Source organism: Macadamia integrifolia, chromosome 7, assembly GCF_013358625.1.
Source record: "Macadamia integrifolia cultivar HAES 741 chromosome 7, SCU_Mint_v3, whole genome shotgun sequence".
NCBI classification, from domain to species: domain Eukaryota; kingdom Viridiplantae; phylum Streptophyta; class Magnoliopsida; order Proteales; family Proteaceae; genus Macadamia; species Macadamia integrifolia.
In genome coordinates, this window is record NC_056563.1 from 19,409,275 (window position 1) to 19,422,851 (window position 13,577).

At 39.7% G+C, this 13,577-nt stretch overlaps 1 non-coding gene across 1 annotated transcript; it reads right to left on the reverse strand.

Annotated features, from left to right (window-relative positions):
• Nucleotides 1-7,564: 7,564 nt before the first annotated feature.
• On the reverse strand, nt 7,565-7,670 carry LOC122085329. Its single transcript, XR_006142102.1, has one exon. It is a non-coding gene; the product is annotated as a small nucleolar RNA R71 (small nucleolar RNA).
• Nucleotides 7,671-13,577: the final 5,907 nt, after the last annotated feature.

Sequence of the window (13,577 nt, forward strand, 5' to 3'; positions counted from 1 at the left end):
GGTGACTTTTCTTACATGCCAGAAAGTAAAAGCTGAGAGGCATCGACCTTATGGTACTCTTCAGCCACTCCCAGTACCAGAATGGAAATGGGATAGGATTATAATGGACTTCGTCATCGGACTACCATGTACACCTAAGGGGATGGACGCGATATGAGTGATCGTTGATCGGCTTACTAAGACTGCTCATTTCATTCCCATCAAGACCAAGTTCTCTATAGCCAAATTAGCACAACTTTATATGGATAACATAGTGTGCTTGCATGGAGTGCCAGTGAGCATTGTGCCAGATAGGGACCCAAGATTCACTTCCAGATTTTAGAAAAGCTTCCAGCGTGCCTTGGGATCACAATTGAATTTGAGTACTACTTTCCACCCATAGACTGATGGTCAGTCGGAGCGAATCATACAGATATTAGAAGACATGCTCAGGGCATGTGCAATGGAAATGTGTGGTAGTTGGAAAGAATATATACCCCTTATGGAGTTTGCCTATAACAACAGTTACCAAGCTACAATTGGGATGGCTCCGTATGAGGCATTATATGGCAGGAAGTGCAGAACTCCTCTGTATTGGGATGAGATAGGCGAACGTCGAATGTTAGGACCTGAAATGATACAGATGACTTGTGACAAGGTCGATATTATTCGAGAATGGATTAAAGCAGCTCAGTCTCGTCAAAAGAGCTATGCAGACACCTGCAGAAAAGACATTGAATTTCAGCCAGGAGAAAAGGTGTTTCTCAAGATCTCTCCTACTAAGGGGTTGCAAAGATTTCACAGAAAGGGGAAGTTGAGCCCAAGATACATTGACCCATTTGAGATCTTAGCCCGGGTTGGCTCAGTAGCCTACATGCTTGCTCTGCCACCTTCACTCGGGGATGTTCATAAAGTATTTCATGTATCCATGCTGAAGCGATACGTCCATAATCCATCCCATATATTACCCACGGAACCAGAATATCTAGAAGCTGAGATGACCTATATGGAGCAACCAGCTGAAATTTTGGACCAAAAGGTGAAAACCCTTCGCAACCGCTCCATTTCCTACGTAAAGGTGCGTTGGGCTAATCATTCACTTGAAGAAGCATCTTGGGAGAAAGAGGATGAAATCCAAGCCAAGTACCCTCATCTTTTTTAACAACCAGGTACGCCAATTTCGAGGAAAAAATTTTTAGAAAGGGGGGTAAATGTAATACCCTACTTCTTAAACCCAGTCTGATTACACGGTTGACCCGGTTTAACCATGCAGGATCCGAACCAGAGAGGGTTAAGGCGGGTTCCTTATGGACCATGATGGCAAGGGTGACTTTGAACACCGGCTGGCCAGTCAAGTCTGAGTCAGTGCCAGAGGAGATGGGTGTACCCAAGCCGTGTACATGCACATATCATAAGGCCATGTACGGATAAAGCAGGTATGTAGCCGTATCTTAAAGCGCATACGTATATTATATCTTATGCCGAGAGTGAGATTCGTGCCGAGAGTCGATTTCCATCAAAATCCCACTTGGTGACCAATTTTCGGCCCTTAGGTGGGCGGTCACAGGTGGGTGCATCCGCCCACCTGAGTGACCCACCCATGTGGTTACTTAGTTATTTTAGAAAGTATAAATAACATTTATGAGTTTTCCATTTTCTCATTTATGACACTAGGGCGTTTGGTGAGAAAAGTAAAGAGGAGAGAGAAAAGAAGGGAAAGAAGAGGAAAAAGGGAAGAAAGAGGAAGAAGAGATGGATTTCAGCGGCGCCAAGGGTTGATCTTCCCATTCCGACGTCAGAAGAGTGATCTCCAACACGAGATCTACGTTTAGAGGTGAGCAAAGGCTAGATTCCTTAAACTTTCACCATACCCAAGTAAAACCCTTGATTTGGGTAGAGTTTCTTGAGGTCTTGTAAATCCCCCTTGAGATGATGAATCTAAGGTTTAATAAATGATCTATGTGTTGATTTTGAAGGATTTGAAGAAGTGTTTACAAGGTTGGCAAAAGCATTGCTGATTTGAAGTGATTTTGGGGTTTTGAAGGAGTTCTTGAGCAAAGAAGGTAAGATGGCTTTCCATTCCTTAAATCTAACCTAGATCTAGATTAGAACCATCTTATGAGACCTTGAATGTGTGGAGAATGGGTTTAGAAAAGCCCCATTTGATTTCTCCAAAGGTTGGGGAAGGTTTCAGGGAAAATGACATTTTTCTGCCGAGACCAGTGGGCCAAGACCAGTGGGCAAAACGACCCACCTGAGGGCACCCGCCTGAGAGGGTAGGCCCTCGGCTAGGACTGGTGGACCGGACCGGTGGGCCAACCCACCCACCTGAGAAGACAGGTGGACTGTCCGACCCACCCGAGAGGCTCTCAACGTGATTTTTACGTCCGAATGGACCCAAAACGGACGTGCGACCTTCTTTTATGATTCTAAACATGATTTTGTCATCAAATCTTGTTAGTTTTGACCCCAAATTGGTGAAATGCTAACCCCATTCACTTATGATAGGTTCACCAAAATTTACGTTTCTCGCGCCGAATCTCACCTGTATCGGGCGTGAGTCTTCGTACACAAAAGGTAAGTGGGGAGAGGACGTTTGGCCTTATTTTAAGGCTTGTTGTGCATCATTCCATTGTATCTAGATTAGCCATGTCATCATGCAAATTATATGTAGCGTAGTCATCCTCACATTATCTTATGCCATGTGTGTTGTGATTATTTTCTCAATGTTAAATGATGATGTGCTTATGAGATGAATGTTGATATCATTGTGCATAATGCATTAATAGACTAGATGCCATAGTCGGCTTAGAAATGAGTGCATTAGTGGCCCGTGGAATGGGACGCGGAGGCACTATGCAATCGTACTATGTTATATAGGACCATGCAGTGTAAGATTATCACCTTCCCGTGCTACGACCCTTCCCAACAGGGGTTGAGGTGTTGGGTTACCATTTGGGGGGAAGCAGTGGTCGCGGTTGTTGGGTCACTGTGGCCGTTAGACATATGCCCGGCTGGTCATTAGGACAGTCGGCAACCCCGGTGGTATATTCAAGAGGGCCAATCATACTGCTTTTAAATTGCTGGAGTCAGCACCTTTAATTTCTGTCATTTACTTTATGTTGAGAGCCGGTGGTCGGCATGTTTTACTTTTCTGAGTACTCACGGTGGACCTTCTTCGACAGCCCTATGGGCGTATCGTGGGATAGAGTTCGCGGCTCGTACCCGGAGTATACGCGCACTATGGTTGTAGTAGCACTAAACCAAAGACTTAGTAATTTTGATTAGGTGGAAGTGATTAAAATGAATTGCATAGCATATAGTGCATATGGTTGTGATTCGTTGTGTGGACTGCTGTGTGGTCCTTCTTTTCACTTACTGAGCTAGTGAGCTCATCCCACGTGTGCACCTCTTTTAGATGATTTTACAGGTCATCAACCTGAAGAGCACGGGTCGGGCCCCATAGTTGAATTCCCTGAAGAGGATTGGTGGATCCCTAAGGAATTAAAGCACGACACGGATTGCTCGTGTGAGGGCTCTGCTGTGGGACCGCAGCTCTTATGCCGAGCTGAGCTTAACTATTGATACCGAGCTGAGCTCTTTTTCTGATACCAAGCTGAGCTCTACCTTTTAATACCGAGCTGAGCTCTACCTTCTGATACCGAGCTGAGCTCTACCTTTTGATACCGAGCTGAGCTCTACTTCTAATACCGAGCTGAGCTGACTCTCTGATTTTTGATGTTTCCTTTTGTGTACTTGATATGTAAATTGTATTCTTTTTATGTAAATATCATGCCTGCGGGCCCACATGTACTTAACTATGTAATTACAATTTGGGTATCAAGTACAATGGGAATATTTACAGGTAAACTAAGTCTTCTGCTGAACTGTTGAATACTTTCTTAGTTGTATGTGTGCTGTGGTGGGATACTATATCAGATGGTCCTGGCAGGTTTGGGTTAACTGGTGTTAACCTGTTAACCCGATCATTGGCCCAATTCTGTGTGAACAGGGTGTGACATATGCCGTGCAAACGGACAGTTCTGTTGAAAACCTGGAAAAATCCCTCACCTGACCCAAACACCCTAAAATTCATCCCCCACCTACCCACATAACCCGAAACACTCTCGGGTCTGAAACCCTAGAAATCCCCTCGTAGGAGGGAAGGAGTCTAATTTTGGCTTTTTTTATATGAAGGAATCCTGTCAAGATGACTATACAGATGGATAGTGCTCGGAAATATGATTTCCAAGATATATGGTATGCCAAAATCGGACCGACGGATCTCCCACAACTTTCCCTGGAAAATCATTTTTTTTTTTTGCGTGCATGTCGAGTACATTGGCTTGCCAGCCAACCAGCCCAACCAAGCCCAGCCAACCCATCCAGGCTATAGACCTATGTGTGATCCTTGGCCGCACACTGTGCATGGCTCTGCCGCACGCCATGCACATTGTGCCTACACACCGTGCACATGGCCCGCACACCCATGTATTCGTACAGCTGTGACATCACCCGCAGCCCCAAAAAAATTTCTCTCTCCTTTAAATTTTTCAAAAACTACCTTTTTTGGCAAAACTTTCTCTCTCCTCTCGTTTTTTTGAAAACCACCTTTTTTGGCATAACTTTCTCTCTCCTCCCATTTTTTTGAAAACTACCTTTTCTGGAAAAACTCTCTCTCCTCCCACTTCAAAAATTACCTTTTCTGACAAAAATTTCTCTCTCCTCTTGCTTTTCTAAAAATTGCCTTTTCCAAACTCTCTCTCCTCTCTCTTTTCTGAAAATTGTCTTTTTTGGTAAAAATTTCTCTCTACTCCTGCATTTTTGAAAACTACCTTTTCCAAACTTTCTCTCTCCTCCCACTTTTTTGAAAACTGTTTTTTTCGGTTAAACTTTCCCTCTCCTCCCACTTTTTCAAAAATCATCTTTTTTTGGCTAAACTTTCTCTCTCCTGCTTTTTTGAAAATAACCTTTTTCAGCTAAAATTTCTCTCCTCTAATTTTTTTTAAAACCCCCTTTTACCCACTGGACAAAAGCCCTCCCCACCCATTTTTTCCTTTAACCCCCCTTTACCCATTGGATAAAAATCCTATCTCTTCACTTTAGGCAAGAGCCCCCTTTCGTCCACTGGATAAAGGGATTCCCCCTCTCCTATTTGGTTGAAAAAAGCTATAAATACACCCCCCTTAGAAAAAAACACACCAACAGACACCTTAATCCCCTTTCAAAGTGAAATTTTCCTCCCCTCCCCCCTCTTGATTTTCTTCTGATCTTCGGAGCGATCATCGTCAAGATCTGAAAACTCATTCGGATCTTCGAAGTGTTCTTCGGGATCTTGAAGATCTTCAATCCAAATTCTTAGTTAGATCTAGTTTTTAGCCAAACCAATATGTTCTTAAGCCACCTCCCTTGAGTGTTCTTGAATGTTCTTGAGCATTCTTAAGCATTCTTGAGATAGAAACCCCCCCTTTTGAGGCTCTTCGGGTCTACGAAGAGATCTTTGTTAAGATTTGAAACTCTGTTTGGATCTTCAAAGTATTCTTTGGGACTTTGGAGTTCTATAATCCATTTTTTGGTCAGCTCGTTTCTTTTCAGAAATAGCCTTTTCTAGCCGAACCTCTGTCCGAGTGTCCCTGGAACATTTCCGGAAATAGCTATTCCTAGTGGAAGCTCTATCGAAGTGCCACCTCAGCCTAGCCCTCCCTTAGTCTATCCCCAATGGAAGCTCTGGTGAAGTGCCACCTCATCCCAAGCCCAGAAATAGCCTTTCCTAGCCGAACCTCTGTCCGAGTGTCCCCGAATTATTTCCAAAAATAGCCATTCCCAGTGAAAGCTCTGTAAGTGCCACCTCAACCTAGCCCTCCCTTAGCATATCCCCAGCGGAAGCTCTGCTGGAGTGCCACCTCATCCCAAGCCCAAAAATAAACTTCCTTAGCCGAAGCTCTGTCTAAATCCAAATCCGAAAGCAACCGTTCCTAGTCGAAACTCTTTCCGGATACCATCACAATCAGCATCTCTCAGGAAAAGAAGTTGGAGGTCAAGACCATCTTCCCCTGAGTCGAGAGAACACAAAAGATAGTCCGAGCCGGTACCAATTAAGGGCCCATCCCTCTTGACCCGAAACAGGGGTTAAGTTTAGGTATAATTTCTCAACCAACTTATCATAATGTAGACTTTAAATAGACCTTATCTTAGTATATATAGTAGATTGAATTCAATTAATGTATATATATGTGATAATTTAGCCATACATGTGGAATAGTAATAATTGTGGAAAATGTTCGTTCTCAAGATTCTAGCAAGAAGACCGGTTGAACCGAGCAGATTGGGTACGTAACACCTTCCCAACTCTGTAACCTGACACTTACCCCAAATCTCTAGACCAGATCAAATTTCGGGCCCTTTTCTCAGGAATTGGGCCCACCCCTAAGTCCTCGGCCCATAACCCTAGGTGGTGACTCCAAACCCCATTTGCATGATCCCAATCCCCTAGTTGGACCATCATCAAAACCACCATCTCCAATGATGAATTTCACACTCTTACAAAATAGGGCTCCACGTAACTCTTGTGGGGCCCGCAAGTGAAGCACAAATGACTTGAACCCCTCCCCCTCACCATGAAGGTGAAGAGAGAGAGAGAGAGAGGAGAGAGGACTAGGATGCATAGCCCATCCATCTCCGGTCGGTACCCTCACACCCCTGTGTTCAACCCGTTAGCTACATTGATCCGTAAGTTTGCAGTTACTTTTAAATTTCAAACAAGTTTTTGGCGCCGTTGCTAAGGAGATAGTTCCATATTATTTTTTACTTTCTTTTGGTAAATCGAAGTGCTTTGTTTACTTTTTTTTATTTTTATTTTTTTTCTATTGAATTCCTGAGAAGAACAACTTACAATAATAGTTGTATCGGTGGAGGTCACCTAACCTCACAGCATGATAAAGACAGGTTTCACCCTGTAGCAGTACCTCAGGAATTGAATTAAACAACCCTGGATCCTTGTCGGTAAGATTTGAAAAAGCCAAAAAAAAAAAAAAAATTTTAAAGTTTTTCTTTCCATTTTTTGTGCTTGTCTTACTCTAGTTGTGGGTAGTTTACTATTGCATGAGTGTTAGGTGGGTACGTAATACTAAGAATCGATTAGAAAGAAGAGATCTAATAAGTAGTGACCCTATACGTTTGCTCTCTTTAAAACCCTTCAATTTAGGAGACCAACAGCAGAATCCTCCAGCAAAATCTCTAAAAGATAGTTCTACCCTGCTAGAGCAACCCAACCTTCCTGCATAGTTCTATCACAAGCTCAGGGCTATAATTTTAAGCTTAAATCCCAATACATCACTATTTTGCCCCACTTTCATGGGCTGACCTTTGAGGATACATACCTATTTCTAAGGGAATTTGAAGAGGTATGTATTCTAATTAATATCCAACAACTTTCTAATGTTGCTGTTAAGCTTAGGTTCATCACGTTTGCATTGAAGACCAAGCTAAGAAGTGGTTGTATGGGTTACCCACAAATTTCATAATCACAAGGGAGAAATTCACATTTGCCTTCCTCAAGAAGTTTTTCCCAACTCACAAGACCAATAAGCTTCGAAGTGATATCCTTTAGTTTAAGCAAAAACCTAATGAGTCATTTTCCAAACTTATGGAGAGATTCAAGGACTACTCCAAGAATGCCCTCACCATGGCCTAGAATAATGGCATTTATGTGAAATAATTTATAAAGGTTGATTACCCAACTAAACAAATGGTAGAGTCTATGTGCCCTGAGGGATTCACATCCTTTACAGATGAAGGAAAGGCATGAAAATTCTTACTTGACTTAGATGCAAAACCCATGAGTGGAAATCCACCTAAGAAAGTGAAAGAACCATAGGAGGGAAAGGATATTTTGTGGATGGGATAGTAGCCAAGGAAGCCCATTTGGATAGCCTAATCAAGAGGATTGAGGCTACTGTTCTTAGAGAGCCATCATCAATCAATTTGGTTAAGATGTGTGCTTGGTGCTAGTCCCCTGTGCATGTTATAGAAGAATGCCCCAATACCACTGGGGGCACTTCCAATGAAAGTGTGAATGTCTTATATCAGAATAATCCATAGAGTAACACTTACAATACAAGATAGAGAAATCACTAAAATTTCTCCTGGAACTAAAGCAACCAAGCAAGGCCTTCCAATTTCCATAATTAAGGTCAACCTGGACCCCAAAGGCCTCCCTTTGGACAATAATATTTTTTTCAAAATACTCTTCCTAGGCCAAATGTAGGACCTCAGGCTAGTTTTCCTATGGCCCCTCTCCTATCATCCTATCAGCAACCCCTTGGGTTTACCAACACTGGAGAGGCAAGTAGAATAAGTGACTTAAAAAAATATATGGCCCACCTCATGACAAGCCATCAAAATATTATGAGAGAACTCACCCAAGTTGTCTCAATTATTTATGAGAGGAAGAAGGAAACTTTACCAGTCAATCAGAGCCTAACCCTAGGCATCATCAACCTGTTAGTTCATAAGCACCAACTAATTCACCAATAAATATAGTACAAGGTTAGACCCAATAAGGGCTCTCTGATCAATGTAATGTTGTTTATACCCTTAGGAGTGGTAAAGAGTACTAACAGAGTGTTCCTAAATCTTCCTCATCGATTACTCCTGTTAAGTCTCCTTCAGTTGAGGACACAAGTATGCTTCTTGTTCCAGGTTCGTCTGATGAACCTAAAGATTCTTCTAAAACTAAAGATGATTTGGTTGAAGAAACCAAAATGATTCTTCTGAAAAAGGGCAAATCCCTACCAGTCCTTATGTTCCTCCTGTCCCCTTTCCTAATCGGTTGATAAACAAAAAGAAGACTGCTTCCATGGATAAGATTTTAAAAGTATTCAAAAAGGTAGAAGTGAACATCCCACTTTTGGATACCATATCCCAAATCTCCACCTATACGAAGGTACTGAAAGATTTGTGTACTCACAAACGTATCACTAATGTGCCCAAAAGGCGTTCTTGGTAGGTAACATTAGTTCCATAATTACTCAGCCTATAGCAGCCAAGTATAAGGATCTAGGGAGCCCTACCATAGCTTGTGTCATAGGACCTTACTTGACCTTGGTGCAATTGTGAATCTTTTACCTTACCATGTGTACAAGCAACTAGGATTGAGAGAATTGAAAGCCACTAGAACTACTCTTCAGTTGGCAGATAGGTCTGTTAAGATTCCTAAAGGGATGGTTGAGGATGTCTTACTAAAGATGGGAGAATTTATTTTTCCTATTGATTTTATTGTGTTAGATACTTAACCCTTCTTAACCAAGATAAGATCCCAATAATTCTAGGAAGACCATTCTTAGCTACCACTAATGCATTAATAAATTATCGGAATGGTTTCCTAAGGTTATCTTTTGGCAACCAAACTGTTGAGTTTAACATGTTTAGGATAGGCAAGCAACCACATATAGAAGAAGAGATCAATATGCTTGAGGATTTTCTAGATTTTCTGATGATTTAATTACCAACTTTGATATTGATTTTGATTCAAAATTCCAAAAGTGTATGGATGAGTTAGAAGATGTTAGCGAAAATTTCTTTTCTGAAGTCTTGAGTCTTCACACAACTATGGAGCCCTTAGGATCCCTTTCCAATTCCATTCCCAAACCTTCCATAGTTGAGCCCCTAAGCTAGATTTTAAGGAGTTGCCATCTAATTTGAGGTACGCTTTCGTGGGGCCTGACTAGACTCTTCCTGTGATAATTTCTTCAAATTTGACTTGTAGCTAGAAAGAGGAGTATTTAAAGTATTAAAAGACAATAAGGAAGCCCTAGGTTGGACCATGGCTGATATCAAGGGTATAAGCTCTTCTATTATGTAATATCATATACATCTAATGGAGGATTCCAAACCATCCACGGAATCTCAAAAAAGAGCTAACCCTGTGATGATGGAAGCCATTAAGAAAGAGATCCTAAAGTGCTTGGATCATGGAATAATTTATCCTATTTCTAACAGCCAATGGGTAAGCCCAGTTCATGTAGTGCCCAAGAAGTCTGGTGTTACTGTAGTTCGTAATGCCAATAACGAACTGATTCCAATCCGTGTTCAATTAGGGTGGAGAGTGTGCATAGACTACATGAGATTTAATGTGGCAACCTAGAAGGACCACTTCCTATTACCATTCATTGACCAGATGTTAGAGAGGTTAGCTGGATATGAATATTATTGTTTTCTTGATGGATATTCTGGCTATAACCAGATCCCAATTGCTTTAGAGGACCAACATAAGACCACTTTTACATACCCATATGGAACATTTGCTTATAAGCATATGCCCTTTAGGCATTGCAATATACTTGCTACGTTCCAATGATACATGATGAGCATCTTTTCTAACATGGTCAAAAAATTCTTAGAAGTATTTATGGATGACTTTTCAATTTATGGGAATTCCTATTCTGAGTGTCTTCATCATCTTTCACTAGTTTTGCAAAAGTGTATATCTAAGAATTTGATTTTGGATTAGGAGAAATGCCATTTTATGGTTAAATCTGGTATTATTTTGGGCCATATAATATCCAATGAGGGAATTAAGGTAGATAGAGCCAAAGTGGATTTAATTGATAATTTACCACCTCCTCAATCTGTTAAAGACATCCGATCTTTTCTAGGGCATGCTAGCTTCCACAGAAGGTTTATTAAGAACTTTAGTCAGTTAGCCCGACCTCTCACTTCACTACTTGCCAAAGATTAAACTTTTTAGTTTTCTAAAAGTGTCTAGAATCCTTCAAGCAACTTAAGAAGGAGTTGATCAATGCATACATTGTTCAACCACCTGTTTGGATTGAACTTTTTAAACTGATATGTGATGCTTCAGATTTCATCGTAGGAGCGATTTTAGGTCAAAGGATTAATAAGATGCCCACTGTAATTTACTATGCTAGTAGGACCCTAAATGATGCACAACTCAACTATATAACCACTGAAAAAAAAATTTAGCAGTTGTGTTTGCATTAAAAAAATTTCGGTCTTACTTAGTTAGTTCACATGTGGTGGTATATACTGATCATTCTGCTCTTAGATACCTAGTTCAGAAGAAGGATGCCAAAGACCATCTCATTAGGTGGGTTTTACTTTTGTAAGAGTTTGATTTGGAAATTAGGGATAAGAAAGGCATTGAAAACCTTATTGCAGACCATTTATCTCGCCTTCCCAATTCCTTGACTATTGATTCTCTAGTCAATGAGAACTTTTTAGAGGAACAGTTACTTGTAGTGTCCAGTGAACTATGGTTTACTGATATTGTCAACTTTTAATTTCAGGTGTGACTCTGGATCACTGGTCCACTCAAGATAGGTATCGATTCCTTTTCCAAGTTATGCATTTCTTTTAGGATGACCCTTATCTTTTTAAAGTTTGCCCTGACCAAATTATTAGACGTTGTGTGTCTGATCATGAGCAACACTCACTCTTATCTTTTTTTCATGATCATGTATAGGGTGGACACTTTGGACCTAAGAAGACTGCCACAAAGGTTCTCCAATGCAGATTCTATTGGCCCACTCTTTTTAGAGATGCTTTTGATTTTTGCAAGGCTTATCTTGCCTGCCAATCTTTTGGTTGTATCAGTCATAGTTAGCAAATTTGGATTCAGGAATTATTCGGATGGAGAATTATTCGAAATAATTCAATTGGTTAATTTAAGGATTCAGTCAAAAAAATGTCAAAAAAGTGGACAAAATAAAAATCGGAGTCAGATTCGGATTCGAGAATTATTCAATTAAAAAAAAAAGTCGGGCAAAAAATACGGATATTATTTTTATAGTTTATTGTATATTTTTTTATTTATCAAGTTATTAACTTGATTTTTATACTTAGAAAGAGCAAATTACTTTATACAATAAAGTAAAAAACTATGAAAAAATTGTCATTGAGCGATGGAAGCAATGGTTATTGTAATCCAATTTCTACTCATGAAATAGATTAGGCCCCAAAACAGTGAAAGCAAGATTACAATTACAATAAAAAAAATAAATAAATTGACCACAAAAAAATTTCACTATCCTTTTGCTTGGGTTCACAAGACCCATATTGCACTAAGACGCACTAATTTTTCAAAATTAAAGCAACAATATAAAAGAAGATTGATTGATATGGCAATATGAATCTGTCCTGGTCCCCCGGAACCTCAAATTATCCACCAAGGCTTGATATCTCCCTTATCTTAGGATGAACTGATGAAGTTATGAGAAAAAAAATGAAACAAAGAGTAGATTCGTACGATTGTTACAGAAGAATTAGGTGGAGAAAAAATATGGGAAGAAGGAGGTGGAAATTTGGGGGAGAAGAAGATGAAAAAAAAAAAAAAAAACTATTTCGGTGGTGGGTACCGTGGGTTTCATTTATGATTTTTTTTTTTAAATACTGTTTAAGTGGACCGAATAATTCGGTTCGGCCCGAATTATTCGAGTTTTAAATTCAAATTAGTAAAAAGCACGTTTTTTACTGAATTTTATTTTTAATTCGGATTCGGTCAGAATTTTTGATTTAATTCAGAAAAATTCGGTTTGGCCGAATAATTCATGAATTATTTGGCTGAATTGTTAACTAGGATTGGTAGTGGGATTTTTCTTTCTTAAATCTATCCCAACGAGGGTTTTAGTGCATGGTATTGATATAGTTATCGATCGTCATTGATAACAAGACATACTGATACAGATCAAACAATATTAGATCTGAATTAGTTGAAATTGCAAGGAAGAACACCTTCTTGATGTGTATTGGTTAGATATCAGTATACGAATCGACCAATATCGATGCCTAAAATCATGATTCCATAAGCATACATTAAAACAAATTATCTGCAAGCACAACTGCCTGGTTTTTTTTTCGTCTTCTTCTTCTTTTTTTTTTTTTTTTTTTTTTTTTTTTTAAACATCCTATAAGACTCCATTCCTCATGAAGGCAGGTTCCTGCGTTAGATCTTGCTACAACCTGTGTAGGCATCGGAGGATATCATATTGTATCGGGAATACGCTAAGATATGCTAAAAATTGAGGATTAAAATATCGATATCGATCGACTAAATTTAAGAAGCATATCAGAAGGTATCGTATCGATATCGAAGATATTTTAAACCATGCCCTCAACGACCATAATTTCCTTAACAAGTATTTTGTAAGATTTTTTTCGTTCTATCCTATCTAAGTGATCAATTTAACTACAGGTACAGAAAGGGAGGGATGAGGAATCGATGCCTTATGCACAAGGTCAGCATAGTAAGATCGAACCCATGACCACTTGGGAGCCTGCAGATATATTTTATAAGTTCACCTTCTGTAAAAACATTTTATAATAAAATATCTTTAAAAAAAAAAAAAATGAAAAAGACTTTCTCAAGTGGATGCAATCAATACTTCAAAAAGCAATTAAGCTGTGATCCCACAGTAATTTTTTTAATAAAGAAAGCAATAGATGTGATAAAGTTTAGAGTAAAATATATTCTTGCTAAAGCAGGAAATAAAGTAAAAAAGAAATTTCAAAATAAATGAAAAAATGGATTTGTTGACTCTAGACTAGTATTTGTTTGAAGTATTCCATCCCCACCCCCCCGC